We start from the raw sequence: 23,726 nt of genomic DNA on the forward strand, positions 1-23,726 counted from the left end.
ATGTACTTCAATGTTCATTGCAGCACTATTTTCAACAGGAAAGACATGGAAATAACCTAAATGTCCATCAACAGAGGAGTGGATCGAGAAGATAGGGTACATATACACAATGGAATATTACTCAGCCAATAAAAGGAACGAAATACTGGCATTTTTCGCAACATGGATGGACCTAGAAATTATCATGCTAAGTGAAGTCAGCCAAACCATGAGACATGAACATCAAATGCTTTTGCCGACATGTGGAATATGAAAAAAGGACAGAATGAACTTCTTTGCAGAACAGATACTGACCCACAGACTTTGAAAAACTTATGGTCTGCAAAGGAGACTGTTTGGGGGGTGGGGGGAAATCCTATAAAAATGGATTGTGATGATCATTGTACAACTATAAATGTAACAAATTCATTGAGTAATAAATAATAAATAAATAGATAAATAAAAATAAATTACCATCTGTATGCCAAAGACGCCAACCCCGACCATTTTTATTATTATTTGCTCAGTGTCTCTACTTGGAACTCTTTTTGACTTCTAAGAGAAAGTCCAAAACCTAAATCATAATTCATCTAAGAACCTGTTCTTATTCCAGTGTCCTCTGTGTCAGAAAATGGCTCAGACATTCACTCAATTGCTTAGACCAGAAAGCAGGGTTTTATCTTTAAATCTTCCCTCACCTTTAGTCTTCTACATTCAATAACCACCAGTTCTTATAGGAAATCTTTCTTCCTTTCTCTGTCTACCACTGCCACAATCCCAGTCTAAATTTTTCTCCTTCTCCCCTGCAATATTGTAGTGTCTCTGAAACTGCTTCTACTTATTCTGCAATTCATTCTTGTGTCCTAAAATGTATTTTTTATATTGTAGTGTTATATTTAAGAGACTAACCATGTATATCCCTTGGATATAGCCTTTCAGTGGTTCCCTACTGCCTTAGGATGATGTGTATAGATGTTACGTGGGTAAGATTTCTCTTCCCATTAGTTTTTTAGTCTGTGTTATTCTTATGACTCACAACTTACATGTTACACTTACAACTCAGTACCCAGTACTTTACTTCGCTTGGAATAGTTGCTTATTTGTATTTGTTGAAAAAAATTAATAAATTAGTAAAATTGTAATTGAGTTATAAGGAAATTAAATTGACAGGTATTTGTGTCACTTTTATGTATTTATTAACTCCCTTAATGATTATGCATGTGTATGTGTTAAAGACAATAACATTTCAAAGGATAATTCTGACAGTTACCTATCAAATATCATTTTCTAAAAATGTATATAGGTGATAATGCCATATTAATATGACTAGAGCACGCCTGAATTTAGGCACTGCAACACAGCAGCATTAACTCAACTCTATCTTTACTGAAAAGAATTGAAAACTTTCAAATTTTTATTAATAATGATATTTACCCATGCATTTCTCACAGCACTGAATCTTGAAATAGGTTAGAGAGGCCTGTCTGAAAAATCTCATTATCATGAGATAAAAGAGAATGAGAAATACTTACTCATATTGAAAATGTAATAAAAACAAAAACCTCTTCCAGATACATTTTTTTTCAGTATTAATCGAAAAATTTGGTGATTTTAAGGGGTTTCTAGTAATTTTATATCTACTCTTTACCATCAAAATCTAGAGGTTAGTCTATTAGTTTATAAAGAAACAAAAATATTATTTAGTCTCAGCTGGTAAGTGCTTGCACTCTGTATTATGAAGTAATGTATAAAATATCTAAAAATTATATACCTTGATTTTAAGGAAGAACTGTACATACAGGCTAGCAGCAATTATGTTGTAATTGAGAGGGCATGGCTGTTGATTCCTGATTAATATGATTCTGAAGAACTATAGAAAAAAATCTGTGTAGTAGACAGAATAATGACTTCCCTCCCTCCATAGTCCCATATCCTGGAACCTATGACTATTTTAGGTTACATCACAAGAAGGAATTAAGGTTGCAAATGAATTAGTTTCCTAGTCATCTGACCTAAAACAGGGAGATTATTTGAGTAGGCTCAGTATAATCACAAAGATACTTGAAAATAGAAGGAGAGGTAGAAAAGAAGGTCAGAGTGATATTCAAGGACTCAACCTGCTTTTACTAGTTTTGAATACGGAGAAAGGGGTCCATAAGCCAAGGAATGTGAGCAGCCTCTAAAAGCTGGAAAGAGCAAGGGAATGGATTTCTCCCTAGAAGCCTCCAGAAAGGAACACAGCCCTTACAGCACCATACTTTTAGCGAGGACTCGTGTTATATTTCTGACCTACAGGATTACAGAATAATAATATGTGTTGTTTTAAGTCACTGAGTTTTTAAGTCACTAAGTTTGTCATCACTTGTTACAGTGGCAATAAAAAAATCAAAACAACATGAAAACCGGAAGCTGCTTCCTAAATGAATTGGAAAATCAGGGACTAGAAGAAGGATAGCAGACCACACAAAAATTGTCTTCCATTCTTTGCTGGTAAGTCCAACTAAATTCAAACGGGGAAGTTTAAGAGGTATGAGTAATGACAACTTCGTATTCTGCAATTGTTTATAACTTTCTATTCAGTTCAAACTTCAAGAGATCTGTTTTTATTGAAGATTAACTGCTCAATTGTCCTCAAAGAGAAAGTACAGACACAAAAATGTGGGTACCTATTAGAGACAGGGCAGCCCTTCCCAGCTGCTCCCACTTTCTAGATATACTGAGTTGCAAATAATCATCCAAATAGCCCCAGTGAACAGATCAGGAACAGAAATGTTTATTTTACAAAAGAACGGAGAACCTTTCTGAAAATGTCTGTTCTTGATCTAAGAGGTCCTGGCTTCATTCCTGAATAAATATATCCTCAGGGCAATATGAGAAGAGGGTGAAAGGAATAGATTATGAGATTGAAGAAACATGATCTTTATTTCAGATAAATTGCAAGTGTTGAAATTTTATTAAAAAGTGTTTAAAAATATATGTATTCATGTCATGGGAGATAAAGATTGTGCCATCATAAGGCACATCAAAATCTAATCAGGCTGAAATATCTGGAATTCGCTAGGGTGGAGGGTGGGTGCATGTAGCTATAGCAACTAACCTGGGTCCAGAGAAGACTGAGTTGAACGCATGGTCTGAAATTAGCATCTCTCATCATCTTGTGAGCCAACGGTTTATATCAAGCAGACACACAGAGACACTCATATTTTAGCCAGACATGAATATGATCTTTCTCAGCTCAATTTGCTGAATCAGCACAGGGGAAACCACAACTAAATGTATGTTTTAACTATATGCGTATATAGTTTAACCATATGTATATATAATTTAACCATATTATGTATTTTTTTATTAAAGTATAGTTTATTTACAATGTTCCTTAAGTTTCCATTTTATAGCATAGTGACCCAGTCATACATATATGTACATTCTTTTTTTTCATACCATCATCCATAAATCACATTCTAACCCAAGAGATTGGACATAGTTCCCTGTGCTGTACAGTAGGACCCCATTGTTTATCAATTCCAAATGTAAAAGTTTGCATATTATGTATAAAATTACATTAACTTACTTTTTCCATTTCTAATTTGGAATTGAGTGATAATATAAACGTTATTATTCTCATGATCTCTGATTATCTTCACAAGTGCAAATAAGAGATGCTTGGGAAAACATTAATTTCCAAATAGTCTCTATCAGGTACCTTTTTATGTGAACAATTGACATGTTCTTAATTGTGTGTAATCCTATAGAAGGCTCACTTCCAGTACAGGACCAGTGGCTCAATGTCTGACTACAGATGATAAGATACACTTCCTATTAGGCTGCCTAAAGGTCTTTATATGTGAAAAATTTGAAGCTGTCACTTATACTTATTTTTGCAAGATATTGATTTGCATAAATCAATTCATTTATTCATACATCTATTTACTCACTTGCACATTTATTTATTCAGCATCTATTTTAAAATATATTGTGTCAAGTACTGTGCAAAGTGTTGTGAATATAAAAATGATAAAGCACAACTCTTGCCCTCAAGTAGTTCATAGACATAAATTTATAATATGGTATTATATGAGAATGAATTTCATAGACACAGTCTTCATTTTGTTTGGAGAAATTTCATATAGCACATTGTTAAACTTATTTTGCCTTAGGAAAAGCAGAAGTAAAATTCATAAAGGACATATTTAATGTTTATATATTGGGTATGTTCTCATTTAGAATGTGCAGTATGTCAGAGGTAATTTTTTGCAGGTTATTGAGACTTGATTTCAAGAATACTTTGGTTCCTAAATATTGCTAAATTTTCAGCTCCAAACATGATGAAGCAGTTGAGACAGTGATTCATTCAGTCCCTCTGAGGTGTCCTGAGACTTAATAAGACATTGGAGCAGAAATTATCACAACATTGTAAATCAACTATACTTCAATAAAACTAAAAAAATGAAAAAAAAGATAATCAAAAAGGACCTACTGTATAGCACAGGGAAATCCACTCAATATTCTGCAATAACCTATATGGGGAAAATGGGTATATGAGTATGTATAAACTAATTTACTTTTCTGTACACGTGAAACTAATAAAACATTGTAGGTCAACTATATTCCAACAAATTTTTTTTAAAAAAACTGGAAAAAAATGCAATGGAAAGTCAGTTGTTAAGTCAGTCAATTGACTTAACAACCTTGGGGGAAATGATCTGGTGGGAATGAAGGCTATCTTGGGAGTGTGGGAGGCACACAGACGGTCAGGGAGTATGATACCAGCCCTGAAGGGAGAAAGTCCTCGGACCCAAACCTGATAGCCCTTAAAATATGACACTTTGTGGGGACTCCATAAAGACAGCCTAGTGATGTTTGGTGAGAAGCAAATATCTATCTATTGTCAGATGAATCTATTCTGAAAAATCAGGACTATGAGAATTTTATGTGATGGAAGCAGTAGTGGCGGCTGTTTTTTGTCTACTGCAGCCAATATACAGGTCCTCATCCCTTATTTAAATCTCTGTTTTAGAGTGTTATATTAGTAATGAATGGGTAAGCTAAAGAATTATTTTCAATAATTTATTTGGTTTTCAGAAAAATCCTTTACATTAAACCTTTAAGCAATAGCATTAGAAAAAGACAATAGCAATTTATCAAGGACAGAGTTGGGTAAGGTTTCAGAAAGAGAAAATTCCTAAGAGAAGGAAGAGTAACTGTTTTCCAGACATGTTTGGGAAAACAAAAAGGAGGTCCTTTGTTTTCCAGACAAAGACTATGATTTTTGCAAAGTCAAGGAGAAAAATAAGAAGGAAGAAAAATAAGAATAGTAAAAAAGGGATAAAGAAATACAGAAAAAGATGAAGAAGGTGGTAGAAAGGTGAAGACATGAAAAGATTCTTGTACTAGTTGCTGAGTCCTAGCAGTGAAAAAGGCTAACTGTCTTGTAACCTAATGGGAAAGAGAACTGTCATCAGATTTTTGGGCAGCAACACTTTGTGCCAAAAGAAAATTGAGTTATATGTTTAAGATATTCAAGGAAAGAAAATGTGACCCGAAAACATGTATTCACTTAAACTGACTTCCATATTAAAGTTTCTCAAAATGTCATGGCCACACAAGAACTTGGGGAATACTGTTTTACTGATTTTTATGGACTGTTTATTCATCATCTACTGGGGAGAAAGTTTCAGATAATCAAAATAACATTGCATCAACATGTTGGCGAGCATTAAATATATACATATCTTCTTGAAGAATTCAGATAGATGAGGGATATGGGAGGCAGTTTAATATGTCTCTCTGCACTGAAAATGTAGATAGAGTTCAACTTTAATGAAAGCTAGGGAAAATGAAGAGAACATATGCGCATTTTTGGAAAACTTTATTATTAATCATCCGGGTGATTGTGTGAGAATTGTTATCCCTTAGATTATTTTGTATGTAGTTCTAGGTAAAACAAATGAGTAATTCTGGCATCTCCAATGTCTTTGAGAACAAGTATTCTCAGTATTACAAAATTATAACTAAGGTATAATAATGAACTCATAAGATTTTTTAAAAAAATCTACATCAATCTCGTTATGGCTTTCTTCCTTGGAAACACCTAGAAATAATGCCTGTAGTGAGCATCCCTATAATCCAGATTGTTATACTGAAATACCACTTCCTACTGAAAGAGAGCTGACTACTTGGAGGACCACCTGATTTGGGGAAAGGGGCAGCTAATGTAAGATGAGCATAGGGGATCCTATAATTCCGATTAGTAACAAAGCTATCAGAGAGTACAAGGATGCACCAATAGGAGTTGAGAGCACCTTGAAAAGGCTCACAATGGCCAAAAAGTGTAATAAACTGAAGCGGATGAAAACATATCACCATGTTAAATGCATGAATTTATAATGATGCACATACAACTAATTACTTGCCTTGGTATAACATTAATAAAATACACAATAAAATATGTTTTGTCTTTTTTAATATTAAATGATCACTGGGTAACTAAGTAATAGATGAGGCAAAATTTCTCTTTGTAGAAGTATTGAAAAAAGTACATGAAGAAAGAATGATAAAATTGGGTTGTAATATTTTACAGTAAGTCACGAATCATAAAATCTAGACATCAAATGTTGTTGGCTGCTAACATCATGAAAAGAGAAGCAGCCAACATTTTGTGCTTTCTGATAAAGAATTCAAAACTACCATGAAGAAATCTTGCCAAAAAAATCTAACCTTTATCTGCTGAAGCCTCTAGATCCAATCACCATGCACAAGAAACACAGGGTAGAGGAGCATGTTAAACTGAATCAAGGATGGAATTGATACTGAAAAAAATAAGCTAGTTTCTTCAACAAATAAATTGGAAGGAAAAAAGGGGATGAAATAACATCAATTGGAAAAGACTATGAAAACCTACTCGTACACCCTCCAAAAAAAAGAAGGTAAAACAAAGCCATACAGTTTAGGGATACACACTTGGATGATGAAACTACAGAAAAGTCAGAAGTGATATCAGAAGAGTTGTGTTCTTAGGGAGAGGAAAGGTATTGTAAGAGGGTCATGGACGGCTTTGTAAGGGGCAGAAAAGCTTTATGGAGGGTAGTTAGAAGGTTGTTCTACTTACAACAGTATGTTAAGCTATAAATTTGGCTTATGTATTTGGTAATATAAATTTAATATCAATTTTAAGAAGGGAATAAATCAGTTGATTTTTTGGCCATTATATAACTTCAGGATTTGTACAGAATCTAAGTGAAGATGCTCAGTTAGTATTTACACATGTGATTCTTCAATTCAGGAGATAAATCTTGTAACTGAACCCATGACCCTTGTTTAAGGAGGGATTGGAGATTAAGAAGAGACATAATGAATCTGAGAATGGAATCCCAGTGTTGGAGAAAACCACTATTTAGTGGATGGATCTAAAAAGAAAAAGTACAAAATAACCTGAAATAGAAGAAGAAGAACTATAAGCTACTATCACCTCACTTTGTCCACTTCTGGTCCTGATAAGAGGGAAAGAAGTGAAAGGCAAGTGGCTTCCTTCTAAGGATCTGATTATGAAGCTGCACATATCACATACATTGGCCTGAATATATAACTACAAGAAAAGCTGGGAAATATAGCCCCTTATTGTGTTGCCCCAAGATCAGAAAAAGAACATGGGTATTTTATAACTAAAAGGATGAAATGCTGGAGAAGTTGAATTTCTCCAGGAGACCTGAAGTTAGAATGGGAAGTGAAGATGCAGTGTAACTAGGGACAGAAGTCCCTAATGGATGTGGAGGAACAAGGTCAGAGAACAGCGGGAAGTAGGAGGGGCATTGGTAGGAGAGGAAGATGTTAATGGGATCCTGGTTGGCCTTCCTTGGCACGTGGGGCACAGAAGAATGAACATCTTCCACAGGAGAGGTGCAGAGGAGCAGGTTCCTTGGAGAGCCAGGGTTCCCTTTCGGTAAGGGAGGTGAAGAGGGCTAAAGAATTCACTATCTTGCATAGATTAAATCTCAACCAAAAAAACACCTCCCACTATAATTTGCAAATTGGGATTTATGTCAGTTCCCTTACTTTGCGGGATATGGAGTACAAAACAGTTAATTCCGCTCTAGTTCTTAAAATTATGTTTAATTTAAATATCTTTAATTTTTAATAACAGCAAATATTAGTATGATTCTTATAAACAACCTTAGACATATAAAAGCTACCTTTTTAGATGTGAGACATTATTATATATTTTTATTACAAAGTACCAATAATAAATTGTTCTCTATCATTTTAAATTGTCCAAATTAGGTAAAAATACAAATAGTTGTATAATTAGGCCAAACTTCATAGAATCCCGGTTCAGAATCATTTGGGATACTTTAAGCTTTATCTGACCCAGGGACTTATCCCTTAAATATTTTCCGGGAAAAAAATAATAGTCCTTGGTTCTGTTTTAGGGGCTAAACATAAGTCTATGAAACTAAAGCAAATTGCTATTCTACTATTTCCTCCATTTTTTTTTTTTCTATCTTGCCTTTGTTAACCTGAATAAAGTTTTCATTTGTTTGTTAGTTTGTTTTGGGGACTAAACAAAAGTTCTGTTGCATTTGTTTTTTGGTTGTTCCCATAGCATGCAGAAGTTCCCAGGCCAAGGATCAAATCCATGCCATAGGGGTGACAATGCCAGATCCATAACTGCTTGGCCACCAGGAAAATTCCTAGGTGTTTTAAGATACATATGAAAATATGGAGTTCCCTGGTGGCTCAGTGGGTTAAGGGTCTAGCATTGTCACTGCTATGGCATGGGTTTGATCCTTGGCCATGGGTGTGGCCAAAATAAATAAATAAACAAATAAATATAAAATGGCATATATTGTTGTCAAATTTACTTTCATCTAGCTTAAGCTTCACTGTTGTATACTAACATAATTTATAAAATTTTCCATACATGCAAAAGGCTATCCTCTTGGTAATATTTGACTGAGAATGAAAGTAAATAGTAGAAACAAATCAGTAACAAATTTCTTCTTTGGGGGAACCGTAATATGAATCTGAAACTGTGATGGTCAGTAGTTTTATCCCATAAATGAAATCTCATTACCTGGAAGTGGCTTTCCAGAAAATGGTTTGAGAATTGTGTGACTGAGCAAGACCCCAGGAGCAAGGATCTCCCTTACTGCTGTCTGTTGGATACAGGAGAAGGGAGGGAAGCATGCATGCCATATGATGTCCATCACTGTTCTAGCAGCTAGAAATGTGTCTGTGTTTTTCACTAAATAAATTTAAACTTCTAGGTGAATTAAGTATTCAGAATATCACAGATATGAAGAAATTTCTACTTAATGATATTTAGTAAGTAAGCATTAGCACAAGATGTAAGTTTACAAGAAAGCTAAGTTTTAACTGAATCTTTGACAAGTTAGGTATGATGAATTTGATTTTAATATGAGGTAGAGAAAGATCCCAGAAATTTTTATAAGCCAAGTGTAGGAGAAGCCAATAACAAAATGAATGTATTGGTAATTTTAATGCATCCAAAAGCATGTTTATTCTGCCAGCTCATACAATGGGATACACCATGAGGCATTCCTCTCAGGTATATATGTGCCCATACATATTATATATGGTTTAAATAACCATATTTTATTTTTATTTATTTATTTTATTTTTTTGTGTTTTAGGGCCACACCTGTAGCATATGGAGGTTCCCAGGCTAGGGGGTATAATCAGAGCTATAGCTGCCGGCCTACGCCGCAGCCATAGCAACGCCAGATCCTAGCCACATCTGCGACCTATGCCTCAGCTCACGGCAACACCGGAACTTTAACCCACTGAACGAGGCCAGGATTGAACCTGCAACATCATGGTTCCTTGTTGAATTTGTTTCCTTTGCACCATGACTGGAACTTCCATATTTTATTTTTATCATTTAAAACATGTATCTGTGGTGCAGGCACTATGGAGGACAGTATGGAGGTTCCTTAAAAAACTAAAAATGGAGTTACCGTATGATCCACCAATCACTCCCGGACATATATCTACAAAAGACAAAAACTCTAACTAGAAAAGATACATGAACCCCAGTGTGTATTGCAGTACTATTTACAATAGCTAAGATGTGGAAGAAATCTTGTTGTCCATCAACAGATGAGTGGACAAAATATTGTGGTATATATACAATGGAATATTATTCAGCCATAAAAAGAATGAAATAATGCCATCTGCAACAACCTGGATGGACCTAGAAATTGTCATGTGAAGTAAATCAGAGAAAGACAAATACCATATAGTATCACTTATATGTGAAATCTTAAAAAATAATACAAAGGAACTTATTTACAAAACATAAACAGACTCACAGACGTAGAAAACAAATTTTTGGTTAATAGAGGGGAAATGTGGGGGGGTGTAAATTAAGAGTTTTGGATTAACAGATTCTTGCTAGTATATATAAGATGGATAAACTAGATAAACAACAAGGACCTACTGTACAGCACAAGGAACTATATTCAAGATCTTGTAATGACATATATAATAGAAGAGAATTTGAAAAAGAATATATATATGTGTGTGTATATACATATATACATATAACTGAATCACTTTGCTGTACATCTGAAAACAATACAATATTATAAATCAACTACACTTTGATAAAATAAAACATATCTGAAAGGTGTACATCATATGATTCACTGCATAGGAGCTAGAACAATAAAATTGATCTAAAGCTCAACATAGTGTAAGAATTTAAATGAGTACATATAAAGCTTGAATGAAAAAATAGACAGTATGACAAAATCAGAAAACAGGAAAAACAACCTGGAAAAACTTATAAATTACAAAAATAAAAGCTGGTTGACAGACTGTGAGATTAGTAAATGAGTTCAGTTCCCTAATCTTAGAATAATTACAGTAATAAAATAAATTGAGATTTTTAAAATCAGTCCAATTGACTTTCTTTAGAATAGCATCTGGCTGGTAGTGTGTGACTTTAAAAATTAACCAGGAGTTACTGCTGTGGCTCAGTGGTTAACGAATCTGACTAGGAGCCTTGAGGTTGCAGGTTTAATCCCTGGCCTCGCTCAGTGGGTTAGGGATCCAGCATTGCCGTGAGCTGTGGTGTAGGTCGCAGACGTGGCTTGGATCTGGCGTTGCTGTGACTCTGGCTCTGGCCGGCAGCTACTGCTCCAATTAGACCCCTAGCCTGGGAATCTCCACATGCCACGGGTGCGACCCTAGAAAATTCAAAAAAATAAAAATTAAAAATAAACAAATAATTTTAAAAACGAAGAAAGAAAACCTATTCACGATATAACATTATCAGCAGCAAAGACTGACAACCATTTGTTTGATTACCCAAATTTTCACCATACATAAGACAAAACAGATCAATCTAAAATAGAAGGGGTGGGGGGAAACCTGGCTGGTGCTTTTTTATTATCTGAAGGATATGACTAGCTTTATTATATGAAAGAGAATAAGTCTGCCAGTCTTAGCAATAGTAAGGAGATGACCAATTTCCCTGCTGCTGCCTAATTCAGAGATCTAGGGCCTGATCAGCTCTCCCCACCACTCAAAAAAGGGTATCTGCAGCCAGGTACCTTTACCATCCCCCTTTCTACATGCTTTCTAAGACTAAAATTTGCATTTATGCAAAATATCCAGGGTCTACAGTGGTTAAGCATTTGGTTTGCTGCATCTGAAAATGAGAAAAGAAAGTGCCATAAAAAAGTGCAAAGAGGGACCACTTATGGCAAAGAAGAGCCATATATTGATCAGAATTACCTAGAGAAATGCTTACCTTCCTATTGTCAACCAGACTGCAAAAGCAAGATTGATGAAGTTCAGAATTCAGAGAAATTAAGTGACTACCAGTGACCTGTAATTAGACAAGTCTGTTCACATTTATCATTACTCTAGCTGAAAATCTGAGAAACATGTTCTAACAGCAACCAGGAAAACAAAGAGTAACGAGAAGATGTTACAAACATTATTTATGAGTAATTAGTGGAGAGAATCTTCATTCCTCAAGGATGAGCAATTGGAAAATCAGCATAGGAGATGTGAAAACATTCTGTAAGAAGTAAAATGTCTAACAAACAAGACACAAAAGGAGAGTTATTTTTGAAAACTATAGTATACCTAAGTAAATTTTATGAAAACTTTATCTTTTTTAATAAATTAAGAAATGTGATAAGATAAACTGAAATAAAAATAAGAAAATAAAATGAAGGTAAATGATATGGGGAAAATGGGTAAATGTGATATGTTGATAAAAATGAAGCTAAGGAGCTATTGAGATGTCAGAAACTAAAAATTCAGTCACACGTTAAAATATTCATTAGAACCAGACTCACACAGCAGAAACTGAAATTTTGTGAGATACATTGAGAACCACTCTATGAATACAGAGGAAAACGAACTAGTGATAGAAATGAATGAGAGGTACTCTTACAAGGGCAGAAGTCAGAGAAGGACATCTAACATGATATTATTTAAATTCTAAAAATGAACCAAAGGAAACATTAAAGACTGCCCCCCCCCCCCAATCTAACTGGGCTGAATGAAGCTCTGAATATGCATATCTAACCTGCATACACATCTGACACACATACAACCAGGAAAAATAAAGGAAATATGTAAAATATATAAACTTACTGAAAGAGAGCAAGGAAAGGGAAAAAAAAAAGTTCACCTGGATATAAGAGAAAGGAAGTTATCCTGGACATAGACGTCACCTTTAAATACTAATTGTCCTAAGACAAGGGAACAATAGCTACATAATTTTGAGGGTAAATTTGTTCTATGCCCAACATTCAGTTTACCAGTTATATGTGAAAGCAGCTAAAACATATTTGCATGTAGTAAGTGCCTAGAAATCTTTGTACCTTTCTAATGGATAAGAGGAACAAACTGAAAAAGTTTTAATCAAAATGGGAACTCAAGAATAGGGAACTAAGTAAGTATTAAAAATCAGTTCGTGTTGAATTCATCTAGATAATTATTGCAAACATTTTAAACATAATAATTTCAAGATTTACTTGGTAGTAATAAACTACGTGAAACATCATAGATGTCATAGACTATTTAAAAACTAAAAGGCGTGTTAAATTATTTGCCTTAAAAGAGGAAGTGATTAAGAAAAAATAGATTCATATATAGTTAATTGTACAGGTATATAATTGTAATGTGTTGAAGAGACTTATTAGCTGAAGAAGAACAGCATGTATAATTTTCAAAGCACCAGAAGAATCAAAATTTGATAACATTTGCATTGTAATCATCAGGAAAACAGGAAATTAGAAGTACACATTAAGAACTGAAACCAGGAGTTCCCGTCGTGGCGCAGTGGTTAACGAATCCGACTAGGAACCATGAGGTTGCGGGTTCGGTCCCTGACCTTGCTCAGTGGGTTAACGATCTGGCGTTGCCGTGAGCTGTGGTGTAGGTTGCAGACGCGGCTCGGATCCCGCGTTGCTGTGGCTCTGGCGTAGGCCGGTGGCTGCAGCTCCGATTCGACCCCTAGCCTGGGAACCTCCATATGCCGCGGAAGCGGCCCAAGAAATAGCAAAAAGACAAAAAAAAAAAAAGAACTGAAACCAGGATGAAGCAAGTAGGATTAATGGTATTTCTAATGACAGTAAATATAAATAGCTAATTGGAATAAAAAAATTATCCAAATGTGTAATTTTCAGTTGTGTTGTTTTTGCAGCAAAAACATAAATATCAAAGCAAAGTTCAGAGAGTTGTTGCAGTGTTACTCAAACACACACACAATGATGCAGGTTAGGCAATGTTAGTATCTAGTATCAGAAAAGAGAAGATAGGGCAGAAAGTATCAAGATGATCTTTTTGCAATTTCTAAAAAAATTATAATAGATGTGGACATTTATGTATCAAATAAAAGTATATGCGTATACTTTTTAAAGGTGAATTAATGGACACTTCTGGGATTTTGTAACCAACTCAATGTATTAATATTACATTTTATATTTATATTTTATATGTTTTTCCTTTTCATCTGCCCATGATTGAATCTTCTAACAAATAGTTCATTAATAAATCATAGCAGAGAAAAAATTTTTATATTTGATTTTCAGTCTATTCATGATTTTTTTAAATGATGAACTACAAATGAAAAGAACATACTGAAAAATATATAAAAATTAATTGTAGACACTAACAACCAGATTTTGTTTAATGAAGAAACACTATGAGCTTTCTCTCTCAAATCAAGAATAGGGTAATTATTCCTCCTATCAAGTTATTTTAGAAATTCTATCTAATGAAATAAGGTAAATGAGGATGTAACCATTAGAAAGGAGGATAGTATTATTATGTATAGATGATATGTTTATGTATGAAGAATGTGTTAAATCCTTAGAATATATGGAACTATAATATTTCAACATGAGAAAGTGTAAAGTTGTCAAAATATGAAATAACTGGAATAATTTATAAATTTAAACACTCTTAATTGGGAAATTGACAAGCTGATTCTAAGGCACTTTTGGTAAAGTGAAGAAAAGGGTAGAAAAACAATTAGTGAGATTTTCATTTGAAAAAAAATACACCTTTTAAAGACATAATACTTAAAACAATGTACCAATTGAGCAATTAAAGACATAAGCATCAAAGAAGCAGAAGAGAAAATGAGTGAGCAAACCCTAGCATATACCAACTTTAGTTTAAGTTATACATGGAGGAAATGTTGGATTCCTTAATAGAATGGGGCAGACACACCTGGTTAATCATTTGGATTAAAAAAAAAATCTTAGCACCATTAAGTGTGGACTATAATTGCAAAGTAAATTTTATGGAGAATAAAGATCTATAATGTAGAATCATTAGACTTATATATCAGTGGTTTCAAAACACTGTGCAACACATTTTATTCTGTGAGACACAAGTCTTTGTCATTTGTTACAAGAAATTGTCAAGAAAAACACCCCAGATATGTTTGAGAAATGCTGAATGACACTAAGGTAGGCATACTTAACATAAAAAAGCAACAACTTATAGAAGTACATAGAGGCCTTACTATGCTTTGTGATAGCATAATATGCTTTGGAAAATTTCAACAAAGGGCCAAACTAATATACTCATGGAGTTCCCGTCATGGCTCAGCAGAAACAAATCTGACTAGCATCTATGAGGACACAGTCTAAATCCCTAGCCTCGCTCTGTGGGTTAAGGATCCACCATTGCCGTGAGCTGTCACAGATGTGGCTCTGATCCAGAGTTGCTGTGGCTGTTGTGTAGGCAGGCAGCTGCAGCTCTGATTTGATCCCTAGCCTGGGAACCTCCATATGCCACAGATGCAGCCTCAAAAAGACCAAAAACAAACAAACAAACAAAAAAAAAAACCCCTAATTTACTCAGGATACTTTTTAAGAGCACTTTTGCTTTGGCTGAGGCTCTTGGTCACAAGTGGCAGAAGTCAATACAAAAGGGAATGTGATGTGAATTGAGGATTCGAACATTGTCACAATGAAGCCTCTCTTTCTCTCCCGAAACTTTTCCTTTCTTGGTGTGTTGGCTTCTGTGTTTACTACAGCAAATGGACTTTTCCTCCAAATGGGGAATATGGGTAGAGGCTTTCAGGAAACATGTCCTTCTCTTACAGCAGATGACATACAGTTAAAAATTTGGAGCAGGAATTTGGCTGATGAGGCTTGTATCAGATGCACATCCTTTGGGTAAATCACAAGGGTCAGAGGTAGACAGAGGAGGAAGTACTAGGATTAATGCAGACTGAACCATGAACCTAACTTTATGTCCTGTTAGCAGGAGAATGAAAGCCCAGACATGGCCACACCTCCTCCACTCGCACTCATTAATACTTTCTGGAAGATCGTCCATCAGAATATGTTCTGCAAAATGTTGAATAGGAAGAAAAATGTAATAATTACATTTGCAAACACTTGCTGAGTGCTAACTTACAATGTACAAAATATTATTCTAAGTGCTTCCTGCTTTGAACCTCTTTCCTCATGTAAAACATAAGCCTCATGACAGTCCTTTGAGTAGGCATTATTATCTTCATTTTAGACAAAATTGAGGCATAAAGAATGTAAACATCTTACTGAGTTCCTATGTAAACAGGAATAGGAAAGGGAAGAGTTAGAATCAGCTCTTTTAATCAGAAAAAAAATATTACATTTTAAAATATCTACTCAATAGCCCACTTTTGATGCCAGAGGTTTTGGTATAATCTTTTCGAAAATTAGTATAAGAAAGTATTGGTTTGTAAACTTAAAGCTTGAGGTGAAAAATTAATTATACAGTATTATAAAGATTAGCAAACCAAGTACTGTACTTTCAAAACATTTATCAGGAAAGTTTTTAACCTTGATTTTTATTTTGGAATCTACTTATGGTTTTATGATTTTAAGAAATAGTATATGTATTATTCAGCTGTTATATTTAGCAATAGAAAACTATTTGGTTACTCTCAAGCAGAGGTTTAAAAATAATTTGAAATAGCAAAGATACTTAGTTGGCAAAGTCGTGGAAATTGATACAGATTAATGAAATTTAATACAAATAATGAAATGACTATTTACTTAGACTGTTTTACCACTATTAAAAAGGCCAGATAGAAGTTCCCGTCGTGGCTCAGTGGTTAACGAACCCGACTAGGAACCATGAGGTTCTGGTTCGATCCCTGGCCTTGCTCAGGTTAAGGATCCGGCATTGACCTGAGCTGTGGTGTAGGTCACAGACGCGGCTCGGACCTGGCATTTCTGTGACTCTGGCTTAGGCCGGTGGCTACAGCTCCAATTAGACCCCTAGCCTGGGAACTTCTATATACCCTAGGTGCAGCTCCGGAAAAGACCAAAAAAAAAAAAAAAGCCAGATATATACTCAGTGAAAGGGAGAATTAAGGATAAGTCTTATGAAAGGAATAGAACAGGTTTCTACCCTATTTTCTGTCTCTAAGATCAGAAAAAAATATATATACCTCTGTTAGTGAGTTCTGCTTTTTGAGGTAATCAGAGTTTGTGTTCTCTTATTCATAAAAAAAGTTTATTGAACACCTGCTGCATGGTCTCCTAAAAGAGTAACCATGCTAGACACTGGAGGTATGTGTGGGAATGATGATGAAAGTCTTTAAAACCATATAGGCAGGACATTTTGAATATCATATGCATGTTAGAAAAAGATGAGGCTCCACCCACGTGAAAATAATGAGTTATAAAAGTAGTAGCATGGAGTGGCTAATAATGGTCAATTTTATCAAAGAGGGCATAGAATCCTTATATAAAATCACCATAAGTTTGAGACAAAGTTTATAAACCTCTCGACAGAAGTTTTGCCAAGGATGTGTGCGTGAGTGTGTGCACATGTGCAGGCACACACAGTCACATGTGCGTGCATGTACGTGTATGTAATAATGTATTTATATAATCTGAAACTAGATGGGGGTGTATGAAATTATTCCATTTTACTTCCTTAAACTTGGATAAATTGAAAGCTTGTTAGAAACCAGAATGTAGTCAGGACACATCTGAAGAGGTTCCACCAGAGTTCAAGAGGTCAGAGGACAGATAAAAGGAAAACACATGTCTTACTCATTTCTCTGGATAAACCTTTTTCTTCTTAAAGGTAGAATACACAGTCACGTATTTTATAGAGGTAACCACTAAGATAATAGGGGGTGTATCTTTCTGACAGTAGAGAGAGAAAAGGATATGAGAAAAACCCAGAAAACAACCCTCTGTTAATTAGGAAAATGGTCCAACAGTGGCAGGAAAAACATAGAAAATGGTGCAGATATTCACTAAAATGGTTTAAATGAAAAAGTGTTTATCAGAAACTCATAAATGTACATGATCTCAATATATCATATAACAATCTCTAGATTGTTACATTATTTTAAAAAGGAGAGGGGGAGCTAATTGTCTTTACCAGAAATCAAGGATAAAGATTGCTTTAAGTTAAAAGGAAGGGAAAAGATATCCCAGGCAAACAGTAAGAACAGCAACGACAGAAAACAAATTTAGTTATATTTAAAGCAAATAAAACAGGCTTACCAGCAAAAACCGCAGCAGAAATCAATCAAACAAACAACCCCCTGGATCCCCCCAAAAAAATGCCTGGAGGTGAAGAGGAACATTTTTTGGAAGTTAAAGATTCAGTTCACCAGGTGGTTATTTCAGATATGTACTAAATATAATCCCTTTGAAATTTATACCAGAACACATTACCGCTCTACAAGAGAAATTAACAAATCCACCCTCATAACAATCTCATGATTTATAGATCAATTAGACAAAAATATCATTAGGCATATAGAATATTTGAAAAAATTAACAAGCTTAATGTAATGAACAAGTACAGAATATTGCATTCAGTAAATATAAATCACACATTCTTTACTAGGATATGTGTAAATTGGGAAAATTGACCGTATATTCAGCTACTTTATTTTTTTGTCTTTTTAGAGCCACACCCGCGGCATATGGAGGTTCCCAGGCTAGGGGTCTGATCGGAGCTGTAGCTGCTGGCCCAAACCACAGCCATGGCAATGCCAGATCTTTAACCCACTGATTGAGGCGAACCCTCAAGCTCATGGTTCCTAGTCTGATTCATTTCTGCTGCACCACAACAGGAACTCCAATTCAGCTACTTTTAACTTAATTCAAAGTCAATATTACATGTACTCTCCTCTCTGACACCGATGTAGCTAAATATCAGTAAAAAGAAGATAATTTACAAAAGAACTTATGTTTGTCAACTTCAAAAACATTTCTAAACAACCCAAGAATAAAAAGAATCACATTAAAGTTGGAAAATATTTAGAAATACAAAATAAAGTTGTCAAAAAGAAGCGTTTTGTGTAAGTTGAGTTCAAAGCTACACATCACCCTTATTCTACAGCTGAAAAAAATTCTTGGAAATATTCCATCCAACAAAAAAACGGTAACATAGAAATTTGTTTCATAAAAGGATTGTTGCTAATGGCTGGTAACAGTTAAAATCGATTTAAGCCTAAATAATTATGATGATTCATTTTTTTGCTATGATTATCTGTATATCATTTCATTAGATCATAAATTTAGAAAAAAAGTAATAATTGAGTTAGAAATACAACACAATACCTATCTAGATAGGAAATGACTATTGAATCACTTTTTTCTTCCTGAGCCTCCAGAGAATTATACTCTGCTTTTTGCTTACTTGAAGAGGGCTTCTACAGGACCCAAATAATCCCAGCTCTTACAAAAAAAAAAAAAAAAAAGTGAAATCATGGTCTGAAGGCTCACTCTGGTAGCATGTGAGCTTATTCATTCCATCTGTGAACTCATCTACTTAATAGGATCCTTTTCTGTTGCAGCTGGATGAGGCTATCTTGTTTTGTTTTGTTTTTTCTTCCCAGCTCAATCACTATACTCTTTCCTTATGTTCATTTCACAAACTTGCTTTCTGTGTTGAAAATGGCAAGTACGCATGTATGGATCACAAGTAGCATGTCACAGAAAGGGCCCTTGAGTTGGAATAAGAAAACCTTGATTCAAATCCAAGCTCTTGATGTTATTAATGATGTAGATGATGTTATTTATAACAGGAGATGTGTCCTTTATCCTCTCTTGGTCTGTTACTTGATAGACAATCTTGCAGTTAGGTAATGTATTTTAAAAGTTCATTGCACAACCCTAGTATATTATGATTATTTTTTAAAAAGTGGGATATATCATTTCTATGTTCAATCTGAAGTATCAGAAATATAATTGTTTGCCAGGTAGAAAGTAAGGGGATATATGGGTCCCATACCCTGTTCATACTGGCTTTCAGTGAGCTGCCAATACAGAGATAGGTATACAGAACTGGGCAGGAGCCCAGCATGGAGTGACAGAGCAGAAAGAAAACAGCTGCTTCCTCCAGCAGAAACTCTTGTCAGTTTGGAGCCCATATGTTAAAAATATCCACCCTTCATTTAATAAGAATTTCTTTCTGGAGTCATCATCAGCATACAGTCTATAGACTAAATAGCGCAAGACATTGAAGAAAATCTCTGCAAAGAAAAAGTATCCCAGCAGACATGACTGAATTGGCTGAAGATTCTGACAGACATGAAAGGAAATGATATAAAAGAAATGATATCAATGCAATCTAGAGATCAACTGGAGACAGGGAGAGAGGGAAAGAGCGAGGGAGAGAAAGGATAATCAAGGTATAATCAGTTCTTAGGCAAAAATAGAGCTTCTGGAGAATATTTACAAACCTACTCAGAATCAAAACTCATCTACCATTTAAGCATCACAATATAATTAAAGAGCTACTTTGCTTCCACAGCACATTTGGATTCAAATATTCTACGTATTTGGTTAAGGATACAAAGTTTGTTTCAGTCTCTTACCTGAAGCATACATCTTCCTGAAACTAAACATGATCTCATTTCTTTCCAAGAGTGAAATACGCTCACACAAGCTAAAACACTCCTCTTTCAAGGGAGCATTATGCTTCCACTGGAAGCTTTTATTCCTGTTTGGCAAGTTGGACATGTTTAGGAATCTATTTTTCATCAAACCCTGGAGGGTTATGTGGAAAAAAAAGAGTTTACATAATGAATATAGGATTTAAGCCAAAAACTTAGCAATGAATTAGCTTCTCTGTGCTAAACAGAATTTGTGTCAGAAGACATTGAACAGCAATATGCAAACAAAAATATATTTTTGAAAAAATATGGAAGATATACACATATACCCTCCAAGTACATTTGCTTATGTTATCATGCATTTGAAAGTGAGAGTGGATGGGGACAGCAAAACCAGTAGTTTAAATTCTCAGGAGCAGAGTCGAGCCCTTGATAATTCTTCTCTAGCCATTCTGTGAGTTTAACTTTCAAGTTATTTTCTTTATTTAATTAGGATTTAATATGTTCTTTTTTTTTCCCCAGAAAATGTCAATTGTTTTTTGCTCAACCTCAGGACCCATAGTAAATTTCAACTTAAAATAATTACCTAATTATATTTGAAAGAAATGGAAATAAAAAGGAAGTTTTATAAGGTTAGCAAGAAAGCAGATGTGGGTAGTTTGTTGTTTTGGTATACTGCTGCTGAAAATAAATCATATGTGGAAGTTTGGGGCCAGCACATAAAATTACCTAGTTGGATCCAGGAGCTTGGTTCAACCAGAAGCATGATTGCTTTAGTGAGGAAAGCTTTAGGAGCCAAAAATATATTGGGTCACTTCTTTGTTACTGAAACATATTATAGGCTCCTCATTCTTTTCTCTTTTTTACTTTACTTTTAATTTTATATTAGTGTTTTTAATATAGATTTTTTGAATGGAAGGATAAAGAACAGAAAATTAAAAATTACATTTACTTTCAGTAAATGCTTATGAAAAGATATTTATAATTTAAAACCCTCAAAATTGTACATTCACCCTTGCACTCCTTTTATTCTTTTTTTGGCGGCACCCATGGCACATAGAAGTTCCAGGCCAGGGATCAAATCCAAGCTGCAGCTGTGACCTGTACCACAGCTGAGGTAATACTGGATCCTTGACCCACTTCACTGGGCTGGTGCTGCCACAGAGACAGGCCACATCAGGAATTCCTTGCAATCCTTTTCTAAGAGAGCAACACAAGTGTCAGAGCTTAAGATAGAGTGGACGGTTGTGTAGAAATGGATGGTGGTGATATAAAGGGAAATGTTTGCACCTTTATATTTTAATAATAGCCTAGATTGCAATTTTTTGGGACTCTGGAGAGGTAGAGGGGTTTAAAAATTATTGTAGTGATTTCTCTCAAAACATTTTTGCTAAATATTTACTCTTTAAATCAATTCCTAAAACATACCACTAATTTTCCCAAAAGATCAGAAATTTTTATACCTGGAGATCTCTTATGTTATGGATAGTCTCCTATGCATTTTGGAAGAGAAACTAAGAGAGCTGGACTGGTTTGAAAAGGAACACTCTGATCATGGTAAAATTGAAAGATTAGTGTTAGCACAATTTGAGGGTCATTATTAATAAGAAGGGGTACCAACATATACCTTGTACTTTGTTTTCTTTGAAAATATGTCCTTTAATGCCATTGTTCTCCTTAATATGTGTGCTTACCTATTTTAGTAGAAATTTTAATTAAAAATAAAATCAGATGGGAGTTCTCTTGTGGTGCAGTGGGTTAAGGATCCAGTGTGGTCACTACAGTGGCTCAGGTCACTGCTGTGGCTCGGGTTTGATCCCTGGCCTGAGAACCCCACATGCCACGAGTATAAGCCAAAAAATTAAAAAATGAAAATAAATAAAATCAGATGGACATCTGTGCTATTTCTACAAGTTATTTTTTTCATGACTTTGTACTACGCCTACTACTTAAACAAGTAAAGCCTTCTCTTCTGCATAGTCATCTACACACTTTCCAGACAAAGCTTTAAAGGCAAAGTGGTCAGCCTTCAAAACTGAAACTGCATGTCTTTTAGGAACAAAGACAGTCTTTACAGTGTCAGTTGATTTTTTCTCTGTGTTGTAATAATATGACTTTAGGTTATTCATTGTAGGAGGCAAAGTTAAAAAGTGTTATAAAAAAGAGTTTTAAATGTCGGTGAATAGCCTCCTAAACTTGCCTGCTTGTTGGATTAAGAAATCAGTGTCGAGGATTTCCCGCTGTGGTACAATAGGATTGATGGTGTCTCTACAGTGGCAGAGACTGAAGTTCAATGCCTGGACCTGCACAGTGAGTTAAGGATCTGGCATTGCTGAGGTTCTGGCACAGGTCACAACTCCCACTCGGATTCGATCCCTGGCCTCGGAACTCCATATGTCACAAGGCAGCCAAATAAAAAAGGCAAAAAAAAAAAAGAAAGAAAGAAAGAAAGAAATCAGTGTCCCCATACAAATAACTGATTACTTTTTTGTGTTTATACCCACTCTGGAGTAAATGTAGTTTATTTGTTCAAAATGACTTAATTTTCAGAACACATATTCCAGGATAAGTGTCCTTGCTAGTCAGCCTGCAATCTTGCCTCAAACCTGGGAAAGAATCTTTAACAGTGACCTTGCTGTAGGATAAAATTGAACAGTCGTCTTTAGAATTGACTACAAAGAATTATGATCCAAATCCTTGAAGTTGGCTACATGTATTTTCATATATGCCTAGCATTTCTTTTACTCCTCATTATCTTCCTAATAATATCTGCAGAAATCATTTTGAAAGTAGGACCTCACTTTTTAAGTTAAGAATTGTTACAGGATATCTAGTGGGTGCCTAGCAGCACTTGGTGCTGAGTATAGTGTGATGAATAAGACTGGCAAAACAAGGTCCCTGCTATCTTGAAAAGTAAAGTACAACTTTCCACCCCTCGCTTTATTTCCTAGTAGAATGATTTGAACCTAGTTAGCACCTATTTGAAAAAGGCAGTTGCAGATATGATAAAGTTATTTGCATATTCCTGTTTCAACTATTAGGAAACTTACAAAGGGAAATGTCTTGAGCAAATTATTTTGAAATTAAGTGCTAGCTGCATAGTTGCCATATTAAAAGTAAATTGCTTGTTCTTTAATTCACTTTAGCTTGGAGAAGGAAAAAGTGACTTAATAGAAAAGGAAGTCTTTATAGAATTTTCAGACCTTTAAAATAATATTTGTGTAGAAGTTCCTGTTGTGGTGCAGCAGGTTAAGGATCCAACTAGTATCCATGAGGAAGTGGGTTCCATCCCTGGCCTCGCTCAGTGGGTTAAGGATCCAGTGTGGTCTCAAGCTGCAAGCGTAGGTCACAGATATGGTTTGGATCTGGAGTTGCCGTGGCTGCGGTGTATGCT

At 35.0% G+C, this 23,726-nt stretch overlaps 1 protein-coding gene across 1 annotated transcript in view; it reads right to left on the bottom strand.

The window, feature by feature from the left end:
* The window catches only part of PIK3C2G (phosphatidylinositol-4-phosphate 3-kinase catalytic subunit type 2 gamma), a 360,083-nt gene extending 339,692 nt beyond the window's left edge, over positions 1-20,391 (bottom strand). The window contains exon 1 of the mRNA XM_047787464.1: positions 20,315-20,391. The gene's annotated coding sequence lies outside the window, so the exon portion shown is untranslated. The remainder of the gene's footprint in view (positions 1-20,314) is intronic.
* Between the last annotated feature and the right edge of the window lie 3,335 nt (positions 20,392-23,726).

This window comes from Phacochoerus africanus, chromosome 7 (genome assembly GCF_016906955.1).
Source record: "Phacochoerus africanus isolate WHEZ1 chromosome 7, ROS_Pafr_v1, whole genome shotgun sequence".
NCBI lineage: Eukaryota > Metazoa > Chordata > Mammalia > Artiodactyla > Suidae > Phacochoerus > Phacochoerus africanus.